The following is a 12,869-nucleotide window of genomic DNA, read 5'->3' on the forward strand; positions in this document are numbered from 1 at the left end:
TATTTCAAGCTTTTTCCCTGGCTGCAGAATACAGAGGGTGCTATAGGAGCTGGGATGTGCAGATGCAAGCATGTCTGAGCTCAGGGGCATCCACTTGTCATTATACTTCAGCACCTACGGCTGCAAAGATTAGTAATAGTTTTAATAAGCAATCAGATCAGGCAGGACATAAAAAGTGACGAGGCACACAGCAGTGCCCACTGCGCTGTAAAAAGCACACTCATCATGGACTGTTTCCAGCTCCGAGCCACTATGATTCATCAACTGCTAATTCTTTAATAGATTCATTATGCTTTAAAATGTCAAAAAAGACAAGTGATCAGTGCCAGCACTTAATGTCTTTCAATTATTTATTTTGAAGCTGCAGCCAGCAATTATTTTTTTTTGCAAACTATGACTTAAATGTTAATCAGCAAGCACACATCATTTACCCTCATCTTTCCAACATAATCATAATAAACTACTGTAAGAAACAACCATCATAGCAAAATGTGAACTTATTTCTTCTCGAAACATTGTAAGTTATGTCATTTAAAAAATAAAACCAAACAGACTATCATTATTTTAGGACGTTATTTGTGTAATATTTATATGGCACAAATAATTGTCATTCAAACTTCAACAGTTTTTAAATTTACTTTAACTTGGGACATGGAAAACATGAACTCAATAAATAGTTCTATATATTAAAGGGGACATATCATGAAAAACTTGTTTCCAGTGCTTGTGAACATCTGGGTATCTGGAGTGTCTACCAACCCACAAACTGTGATATAAGACAACCCAGTCAATTTTTATTATGGGCTGTCTAGATCAGAAAACATGTGATTCAACAAGCCATTCAGATTTGGCTCCCCTTCCTATGTCACATGCAGGCTCATTACAATACATCGCCCACAGCTTGAGAACTACCTTTGCAAAGGTGCACCATATCTTTCTTGCAAGCCAATCGGAGCAGACTGGGTGAATACAGGTATACTCACACAGACAGTATGAGAAAAAATAATGTGTTTTTTGAAGATTAAAGCATGTAAAGATGTTCGAATAGAAACCCAAAATACAAGTATACCTGGAAATGAGCATGATATTTAGCTTCACTATGCAGAATTGGGAAAAGCACTAATTAAAACAGAAACGGAAAACAATGATATGAAGTTATTAGGAACAAATTGATTGACAAAGTCACGCAAAATTGGAATAATAATAGTATTCTGCCTCTGAAATGTAGTGGAGTTACTCCGGTGGAGTACAAGTATAAACACAAGTACCTCAAAATTGTACAGTACAGTTACATCCCTCCACATTTACTCAGTGGTCATCAATATCTTTCTTCTGATTTGATTATTTAACTAGTCATTTTACAGGAAATAAAGGGACTTTGGTGGCCAGAATGACTTCTTCATTCCATAGAGCAGATCCAGCTGTCTGTTTTTTTACAGTTCACTCTAATGCAGGAGTTAATGTTGTGAGTACATAACCAGATCATCTGGCAAACATATTCAGAAGAGGCCAGGATGTTGTAGCATCTGCCATCATCCTGCTGATTCCCAGTCAGTGGGTCATCTTAAAGCAGCTGTTAAACCAAAGTTTGAACTATTCTAGTCCCACTCTCTCTATTTTCTGCATCAGCGTGTTGGTTAATACCATAAAACACGACAGCCAGTCAGCTTCTTGGCTGAGATCCACCATCATGAATCATTTGAAATTTCCCTGGTAAGCAGAGGACGCCGTTTACTCTCATTCTCCAGCGCTTTTTAAATGGAGCCGGACCAACATCTGACTCCCCCCCTCTCACGATAATATCAGTCCCCCACGGTACACTGGAGTTACTTTAGCAATTCGCCCGTGGTTTTATCTCCTTTGTCCCCTCTTTTGACTCCACCCCAGAGAGTGCAGAAAAATCAATAATAATTGATTTTAGAAGGCAGGAAAAAGCGGTTGGAATTCAAGGGAAGAAGCAGAGGAAGACAGAGACAGAGAGGTAGCGGCAGAGAGGTGCCAGACCCTAAGCATAATATGCATGTGCTGGCACAGCTAAAGGTCACCGACATGAACCTGTCTGTAACAACAGATTATGGAGTGTCTATAGGCCTCACAGCTACGGAGGTCTCACATGTACGATAAGAATAACGGCAGCTGTGAACCTCTTTACTGTAAATCATTTTAATCTGTGAAGAGGAAGGTGTGTTCAAGTGCAACTGGACAGATTATTTGAAATTATTTTCTTGAAGATTGTGTTCCTATAGAAGGGCAATTGTTGGTGATTTAGTTGTATCTGACGTTCATTGTAAAGTGGGAAATAATGTACCAATACTACATCAGTTGTAAAATCTGCTGCTCCACTATCAACACTTCTTGTAGCAGCAAGTTAGTTTCCTGTTTTCTACTATCAGCTTCATTTCACATTCACACTGCCTTGTTTGTTATCCCCTTTTTTCCCCCAGACCACTAAATCAACCTTTCGCAGGGTAATGTTCAAAGCAGGACAAGATAGCAACAGACGTTCACTACAGAGGAGGAAGAGCTGTTTGATTTCTATTGCAGGATTCGTCCGGGGTTCCGGCGGGTCAGCGTGGCTGACAGCCTGGAGATTGATAGTTGAGATCTTTCCCAGGCGGAACAGTGTTGGACAACATGAGCAGTGATCCACGGCACCAGAGGAGCGGGGTGGAGGTGGGGCGGCTGCAGACGTGGTGTATCCCTCAGTAAAGTGTGTGTGTGTGTGTGTGTGTGTGTGGTCTTCTGGCTGAAGGCCATGTCCCCCCTGTCATCAGGACTGCTGAATGGTACTCAGGACCTGCAGACTTAGATCTAAGCACCATGCGGGACCCATCAGTGGTTCAGGACAAGTACAATTTCAGAAGAAAATGTTGTTTTATTTCCTTTTTTGTTCCTTGTTTTTCTTTATTGAATTTTTATTATTCCCTGCTGTCATTTCCTTCCCTCCTCCTTCTTTATCTGGTGTTTCAGACAAAGCAAATACACCAAGATTAGCAGCGAGAGAAATCGTCACTCTTCCTGATTTTGATCAGAGCCATCCGAACGGTGAGTTGATTTTAATATAGATGCGCGCACACACATGGACATCCAATCACAATGCTGTTACGCCGTTGAACTGATGTTTTTTTTCTCTTATGAAAATAACATAATAATTTGTTCAGTATCATAATAGTGATTTTAGAAGTTGATATTCGTGTGGTAGGGTCATGCTGCCCTTTAGAGTGTGTGTGTGTGTGTGTGTGTGTGTGTGTGTGTGTGGTGGGGGTCTACACATTGTTTCATCTTCAGATGCTTATGGTTGATATCAGAGAGGTGAGGCCAAGACATTTTCGATTTTTTTCAAAAGATTGAATTATTTTGTCAAGTAGCTAAATGTTCAATTAATCACAGAAACAATGTGTTCCGATAAAATGTGAAATATTTAATCCTTGATATATATATATAATACATATGAATATCTAAATAAACAAGTATCAGTGTATTTCAATATCTCAAATGTTTGAAAAGATGCCAGTATTGACGATAACCGTGATGTTAAATAATTAAATATTGATATCATGTTAATAATTCTTCTATAGTAATATTGTGTAAATAATCCAGCGCCTCTTAAATCATTTTATATGTACAATTATGGTTACAGATTCTCTCATCACCTCGCCAAACTCGTATTTTGAGTGTAATTCATTTGCCAAAAAAGTAAAAAAAACACACAAATAACAAAGTTAGAGATGAATTTGATTGATAACTTTTTTTCGAATTTTCTATAGATAACGCAATAATATTGTTATCATGAATTCTTTTGGCCAAGATGATCTTGTAGTGAAAATCTTTTATTGTGACAGCCCTAAGCAGAATACAAACTAATCCTTTTGGTCCAAGTGTTTGGTATGTTTCTTTATGTGTTGGCTTGGCTGTAAATCCAGGCTGCAACCCGGTCGCTAGACAAAATGTTTGCATTGTACGTTTCTGCCAACCACGAATATGCTGAATTGGTTTCTGAACCAAAAATATGTTTCATATCAGCCTTGTATCACGATTGCAAAAATGCACAATGCCACGTGGGTAACGTTGTGATATAATTGGTTAGGTTTTGGTAACAAAACTACTTTGTTTGGATTGGAAAAAATATCATAGTTTGTGTTATAATAATAACGTAGCAAACGTAACAACGTAAGTAGTGTAGATGAGTAACAACCACCTTTAGTGGACTTTCTTACGCAACGTTACGTAACAAGTGTAAAGTCAATGTTTATTTTTGGTTTCACACAGGACAGGAACGGCGGTCTCCTGGGTGATAGTCCTTTGTTTTTTTGACCCATCCACCACCCTAAGGGAACTTTGTCGCTCGTTATAATACCACTTAACTGTCATACCCATGGAGAGAGAACTGGATACAGCGTTGGAGGCAGGCTCTCCTTAATTCCTATGAGAGTTGCTCAGTGCCGAGCCCGGTATTGTATGGTATAAAATTACCCAGATCTTCCGGCGATCTACCGCATCCATTGGGCCCATAGAGCAGGCGCAGTAGCGTTTCCTTTAACTCCGCCTCCCAGCCCTCGGTCCAGCCGCGGTCTGGGGCTCATTCACATGAACAGAGGAATGAAAATAACACTGGATTCGGCTATTAGTACATTATACAACTTTTATAGGACCTAATGATTTAAATAAGGGATATTCAAGTGTTCGTACTGGTAGGTTGATTTACCAAACAAAAACAAAAAAAGAGTCTATGGGGAAAAGTCTTTTTGGGCCCAACTTGACGGACACAGAAGTTGTAATTCCACTACGGAAATTTGCTTCAAAGTCCGGCGCTCTTCCTGGGAGCTTGTTCATACCACATAACTTTCAATAACGGTCGCTCATTGTACTACATCACTTGCTTTGACCGAATACAAAAACATCGATATTCAATGTGGTTTTGCAGAAAACATACAATGCCAACATGTTTTCCTGACGACTGGGCTGTGTAAATCCAAAGTGTTTTACAGCAATAGCATGCAGTATGGATTAAATATCCAACAGGTTGTAATGACCCTTCGCTCAGCGCTGCTCAGCAGATTTCTACCTTCAGTGTGCTTTCAGTTATTCCGATGATGTGATTCTGTGTTCGGCCACATTTCCATCAAAGTGGGATAAAAAATGCCTGAACCTGTCAGTGAGCAAGTCAATACCAAGGTCTTCATTTGCATATATGTACATGCATACATTTATGGAATACCAATAGAACATGAAGATTATGTTTGTGAACCATTCAGTCCGGGGTTCTTGTTTGTTTACCGTGGCAGATGCAGCTATAGTAACCCAGGACTCCCTGAAAAGCAGCATTGATACTGAATGGATAACCCTGGTGAAATAAAGCAAACTGAATAATAAGAATAAGTGACCTTGTTTGTGAGATGCATGTTGATCTTGCAGCAAAACATACACGGCAGATCATTTCAGGGCTTTTGGAACATGGAAAAAGATACTCAAAATCACTCAAAATCACTTTCTGGGGTTTCCACGCTATACAACAACAAGCCAGTCAAGGAAACCTCCAGTTGGCCATTTGTGAAAATTGCCAATAAGTGAAACCACATCATGGTCTGCAAGGGGTCCAGAGCTGTCACATCTGAAGGTAACAATAATACAGCAGCACTACTGCTGGATTAAAGAGGCAACAGAAATCTGGAAATGGACCCAGTGGACCGTAGACGGGGATAATGGGCCGACCAGCTCTGCCAGAAAACACCGGAAGTCACCGTCTCGCAATTTCCAGCCATTAAAGTTATTAGACCACCTGTTGGATTATTTTCCCGAGGAAGACACACATACGTACAGAGCCTGTCAAGAATTAAAATCGTTTACAAATTGAGAGAATCTTTTCCAACATGAGAATATTCTACTGCGGTTTTCAATTATATACCCTGACCCTGAACGTAAATGTATACATATTACAGGCAACAGAAAATAAACATTGTATGACCCTTTAGCTTTCCTACAGGAACAAAAGGCTTTGAAGGAACCATATTTTAAAGAGGCTTCAGTGCTCATGAATCCTCTTTATCATGATTCATGGTTTCATGAGCACAGCAGCTAATACGAATATAAAGCCAGATGCCCCCATATGCTGTTTCACCATTATTTATTTATGAATGAATGTTCTCCAACTGCACTAATATGTCCCTGGGCTTAGGGAAATGGCCTAATGTATTTGTTAAGCTTGGTCTGGGATTCTTTATTACCTGTCAGATCTCTAAAAGTAACACTTTATCATGTGATTTTATTCCTTTTTCTTTTCACCTCCCTGACGATACCGAGGATCTTAGTGGATGACGGTCGAGCCTGTGGAGGCACCGAGATTCACATAAATGTTCTTATTATTATTACCTGCAGTTGCAGCATTATAAAAACTGAAATGAAAATTTGATGATATTTCTGTCAAGAGCGCAAATGTTATTCATTGCACATGAAGGCCGGTGTGTCCGTGAATCCGGCGAAGTATCAGCTCCTTCAATCACAATGGAGCACTAAAACACAAAAGCATCTGCATTCCTTACTGACCCTGATGGAAGTGCTGCGTTTCCCCTCGCAAATTTACACCACAAACATAATGCGCTGAAGGGAGTGAATTGGTACCTTAAGAGTTTGAAGGGGATTTTATCATTACTTTTCCTGCAGCACTATTTTTGTCCACTTGGAGAGGAGCGATGTGGCTGACAGAAAGACACATTTAAAACGGCTTTACTTTACATAACGACCTCTAGTGAATTCTTGTTTGTTGGTTCAATCTGGATGAATACAGGAACAAAGCACCTCCCGTGTACCAAAATGTGCTTATTTATGCTGTTGTGAGGTTTCCATGCGTCCTTGAATCCTCTCAATTAAACACAACTCTGAATACACAGCGGGGCGAACTCACAGGGACTTTTGAAGCAGTGAGCCTCGTTGCCTCGTTTTCACCTCTACGAACCATTCCCCCGGTGAAAGATAGCTTTTAAAAATGAGAAGTGAACTACAGACATAGACTGTATATATTGTAAGAAGACTTGAAATTAGTGATTGAGACCATAAACTCATGTTTACAATGTTTACTGAGGTGATAAATCAAGTGTGAAGTAGGGTCATTTTCTCATAGACTTCTATACAATCAGACTTCTTTTTGCAACCAGAGGAGTCGCCCCCTGCTGGCTATTAGAAATAATGCAAGTGTCATGTTCTGGCTGTGCCAGCTCTTATTATTTACTTTTGTGATTTTGGATTTGGTTTATTTGTATATATTTCCGGTGTTTCCTGTTTTATTTTGGTAGTTCACTCCTCCTGTGTCTTGTCTGGTTTTACTTCCCTCCTTTGTTTGTTTTCCCGCCTTTTGTTGATTGTCTGCCCCGCCCTGATTTGTTTCACCTGTGTGTATCATGTCCTGTATTTAAGCCTGTGTGTTCCCCTCTGTCCTGGTCGGTTCGTCTTGTCTCCCCAGTCCCGTCTACCTTGTCCTCCGTGTTCATTGTTTCCTCCAGCTCTGGTCTTAGTGTTCCTCCTGCCCGTGTTCTTGTATTCTCTGGTTAGTAGTTTTGTTTTGTTTCTCTGTTTGGTTTTTTTTGGTATGTTTTCTTTGTACTTTGTTCCCCTCCTTGTTTTTGGGGTTTTCTGGATTTTATCAGCTTAATTAAAGCTCGCTTTTGTTTAAAAGATCTTCCTGTCCTGCTTGTACTCTGCGTTTGGGTCATCCTCTGTAACTCACCACATGACAGCAAGTTTAACTGACCAGTGTGTAACAATTCAGGCTGGTCTAAAACCCAGTTCATAGCTATACCTACGCAAAGCAACACACTGTAATACGTATATATCCCATGAATTTGTGTGTATTTAATGTAACCGTGAACCAGGAAATATAATTGGCAGCTAACGCCGCGTAGGGAGGAGGTCGGGGTGGATGGGTGGGTCAAAAAATATCGGACTTTTGCCTAGGAGACAGCCGTTCGCGTCCCGTGGGAAACCAGAAGTCAACGTTGATTTATTTGTCACGTAGGTTACGTACTTAAGTAATGCCACTTCCAAAGTTATTTTAAGCCAAACCAATCTTTTTTATAAACCTAACTAAGTAGCTCTGTTGCCTAAACCTAAGGAAAGTGTTTCCTGTGAAGACGGAAATTGATTTTAAAAAGATTGCATGTAACGAGCGGATATTGACCTGTAAAGAAAACAAACAAAAAAGGAGGAATAACTTTTTAGTAAGATATCATATGACACGTTGTATGAGAATATGTTGAACAATTAGGGGGAGCTATTTGCAGAAATGGAATATAATATTGATAAGTAATGAATTAATAAATATGAATTCAGTGTATAATCACCTGAAAATAAGAGTCATTGTGTTTTCGTTACCTTAGAATAAGACGTTTTTATCTATAAATATATCATTCGCATTTTCACGTCAGCCACTGTAGTTTTTCTACACGCTTCGTACATGGAAGAGGTTGCAATCTGCAACCTCACCACCAGATGCCGCCAGATGTTAGACACTGTACCTTTAAGGCATCGGCTTAACTTTGCAGAACCGGAGGTTGCCGCCTGACTACAGATTGTGTTTCAGCCGTATCAAAATGAGTCAAATTTCCCAGTCACCTAATAGCCTTGTGTCATGTTCATGACAAGCTTCAGAAAAAGCCATCCTCTCTGCTCCGCTAATTAACAGTAAGAAGAGGCCCTATCACATTCCCCAGACTCTCCCTTCCTTTCACCAATGAGAATAACAATGAACCTCACAGAATGAATTATAGATCGGCCTATACTCTGAAGAATAATATGAGCACTTTAGTACATTTTGGTGACCATTTATAGGCACTTTTTAAGCCGTTTCCAGTGCCCACAGAAACTGACTAATGAGTGTACTCATAGCGCTGTAATGAGTCAGCCAAGCGTTGGCTTTAACCAGAGCAGCACCCCTAAACCAGAGCCCTGCTGCTATACGTGTGCGTGTGTGTGTGTTGTGTATCAAGCTCTCTCCTTCAATTCCCACCAGTCTCTGGCTGGCCTTCCAAACAGCCTTTCTCCAGTGATAAGCACCGCCTTTGCTTTTTAATTCTGCTATTTAAAATGCAAATAAGAGCCGTAATTTCACCTTTGTAATAACTAAAATTCTTGAGACATACTAAGATGAAAATGCATAATTAAACGTGGTTCTGTTTTAAACAAACTTTTTGCAGCCTAAATGAAACAGAATTTCATATTCTTTTTTTATTTTTATTTAGGATGTAGAAAATGTTCATCCTTAGTTGATAAGAAATGCATTACCTCTCATTCTACGGATTCCTGACCTCAATATGACAGCTTTTATCTTCCGTATAGAGCCGGAGTGTCCTAAAGAGTCCATTTAGCTGTTGCTCTAAGAGATGAGATGGAGCCCTGAAGAGCTGGAGAACATTCACTGCAGTCAGTGCCTCATAAAGCAAGAAATGTCAGCCGTGACTTTGAGGCAAGCTGTTTAAGTCTACCTCCATAATTATGATGTAAGGAAACACATTAATGAATAAAACATCAAACTTTAGTATGGGAACTTGAAAACCCCCCATGACAACTCATGAGGATCTTAAAAGTCTTATTTTCATGCATTTTTAATTGGTGGTGAAATAAAGGGAAGAGGAAAGAAAACAGACCAAAACGAACCGCACAAAAAAAACGTCTTTACATGTAATGCAGAGGCAGTTTACAGCAATTTAGTGTGGCTGGAATACAGCAGCCTCCTCGGGCGCCTCTTTTATTTTCATAGAAGATCCAGTGACAGTAATGAATCATAGTTAAGATCATACTGCAGTGTAAGCTCGCAGTTTATTAAACAGTCAGGAGCTCATTGCGTTTGATCCTTGGGAACGTCATTGTAATAGATTACAGTCCACCACATTGACCGTTCTCCGACCGATCCTTCTCCCGGCGTTCCTTCCCCCCTTCCACCTTTCAGACTTCAGAGTTCTTCCGCTCAGAGGAAAAAAAACAACTGCAAGCAAACAGACCCGAGGAGCCGTCCTTTTGGAGTGTGAATGCAATGACCTTGGCTAATGTCGTGTTGAGTTTCTGTGGCTCAAGGCAGGAATTTAATCATTGGATTTTTTTTGGACATTCTGGTGAAGGACGAGATGTGTTTGGAGAGAGTTATCAGGTCTAACACAGAAGCAGAACCCTTTCAGTTTCCCTCAACTGCATCGTTTATCATCACATGATTGATACTTATATCTGGTGCTGACATGGGGCCATTCCTCTTAATTCTACTCCAACGTCCGCCGCTAACGCCGGAGCAGCGAGTCAGCCGGGGTTATGTTGTTGATTAGTGTGCACCATCAGTATCGGTGAGATTTGTGACATTGACAGCGCCTGTCGAGGCCTGGAAATATTGATGGGGAAGGATGTAAACTGTTACTGTAGGAGGCCAGAGAATGTCAAAGTATGAGCTTTAAAATTTCAATGATGGCTGTAAATTGTTCTTGGTCATCCCATATAAGTGCTTATTTGAGCAATTGGAGTGACATTGCACTGTGTGCAATTTTACCCAAACTATAGGCTTGTTCAGAGATGTTCCTGCCACCAACTTGCAAAATCCACTCTTTCTGCAGAATGGTTTAAGCTTGTGATTCTGTGATTATTATTCTCTTTCTTTATTCTGCGCTACACTTCACGAGCTCTGTGGTAGTTGACTAATCCCCTGCAATACTGATATTTGTACCATGTCGATCTCAAAGTATAGCTATAATCCTGCAAATCTAAAACAGCTCTCACTTTGGACTTGATCTACAGTTCTGCAAACAAATATCACGACAACAAAAAGTACACACAATCCAAAGAAGTGGAAGCCAGAAGCAGAACATTGAGGTATCAGGAAGAAAACTAGTGTATAGCAGTATAGGCTATTGATATTCATATCTGTAGAGCACCTGACTGTCAGCACCGATTGTCTGCTTCATGAAGATATTGATAGTTTAGTCATTATCAATCAAGCAACTAAGATGAAATCTTGCTCTTTTTTGTCAAAGCTAATCTTGGAATATCAGTTCTCTGGCCACATCAAGGTGCAAACCAACAATCAAATAAGTAGCCATGAATGCTTGCGGCAAACACAAGCATTAAAAAAATTAATGCTAACTTTCAGTCTATACCTTCATCAGGCAAATGTTTGACAAAGGGAATCCAACACCTTTTAATGAGAACAAATTGAGCACCCTTGTGCAAGTGCACATGGGAAATGTAGTGTTAAGTTCACGAGATCTTGCACCACATCTAGGAAGGAGAACTGCATTTACCCTGTGCACTTGCACAACACAGCACAGGTGTGCTCAATTTGCCCCCAATATAAGGTCTGGGTTTCCTTCTGTCAAACATTTGTCCTGATGAAGTTCTAGACACAAACAGCCTACTTATTTCTAAATGGCTGCATTGTTCAAGTGTGCAGAGCGTTCTTTCTCCAAAACTGAATGTATTAAACATTGTGTCAGATTCTGGCATGTGTGAAGGAGTTCAGAAGCATGTTGCAGTCACCAGCTGCCCGTCATCCATCCTCGAACACGGTCCAGGACATAATGCTTCACAGATTGCAGAGCACAACACGCTGCGCTGCATGTTGAACAATGAGGTCCATACATTACATAACATACCAGGTGCTACTGCTTCCGCTGTTCTCCCTCGGCTCACTCAGCTGGAGTTTTTCTCTGGTGATGTTCACAGCGGGGGATTGTGTGACTGAGCCGGTCCATGCTGGTCAAAGCTTTTCCTCTAATACAGGGGGGTGGGGGTCTTTGATACTGATACTGTAATGGCCGCAAAGGGAAGTCGGCAGTCAGTAGTTGCTGGTGGTAAATATAGTAAGTGGGCTGCTGTAAGGGCACATAAAACACATAAATATTATACTTGCATTCCTATTTTAGTGTGCATCTTTCAGTGCTGCCACTTGTCAAATGTAAGTGGTAAATTCTGGAGTGAAAACAATGACACAGGGTCATTGACAAATAGCTGTTTTGTGGTGGCAAGACGTTCATTCCCTACTTATCAGTCTGAATAGAAACAATGGACATTAAAGAGCATAAAAAATATGCAGCAATATTGAGAGTTATCTTAAAGGCCCGGTGTGTAGCTATTGGCAGAAATAGAATTCACCATCTTGGTTTTTTGGAACCAGACGTGACTCAAGAGGGTGGAGCTAAGAAAAACCGAACGATGAATAAGACATTTTCAGGTGACCAAAAAGGTTATAATTAATTTTCAGGAACTAAAAAAACACACTGTGAAAGGGTTAAAGTTGTAAGATGAAAACACGGACAACTCCCAGACCAGACGCCTTAAAGCATCCCCTGCTTTATGGTCTATTTGACTCTAAATGGGACCATAATTTACCAAATGTACATCATGCTGTATTGAAGAAGACTTAAAACTAGCGATTGAGACCATAAACTCTTGTTTACAATGTTTACTGAGGTAATAAATCACATGAGAAGTAGGGTCATTTTCTCATAGACTTCTATACAATCACACTTCTTTTTCAACCAGAGGAGTCGCCCCCTGCTGGCTGTTCTGGAAATTCCGCATTGCCTTCACTTCTCAGACCCGGAGGTCCACCTAATTTAATATTAATAAGTCTGTTTTCATTAGTGTATAATCATCTGAAAATAAGAATTGTTTTTTTGTTACCTTAGAATGAGCTGTTTGTATCTTTATAGGGAGCGGGTCCTCTTAACGGAGTCCCCCATGTTGCACCACCATGTTTCTACAGTAGCCCAGAACGGACAAACCAAACACTGACTCTAGCCATTTGCATTTTTGCGTCGGCCAACGTAAGTTCTCTTACACGCTTGGCACAAGGGATGAATTTCAGTTGCAATCTGCAACCTCACCGCTAGATGCGGCCA

This window comes from Sebastes fasciatus, chromosome 13 (assembly GCF_043250625.1).
Source record: "Sebastes fasciatus isolate fSebFas1 chromosome 13, fSebFas1.pri, whole genome shotgun sequence".
Taxonomy (NCBI): Eukaryota; Metazoa; Chordata; class Actinopteri; order Perciformes; family Sebastidae; genus Sebastes; species Sebastes fasciatus.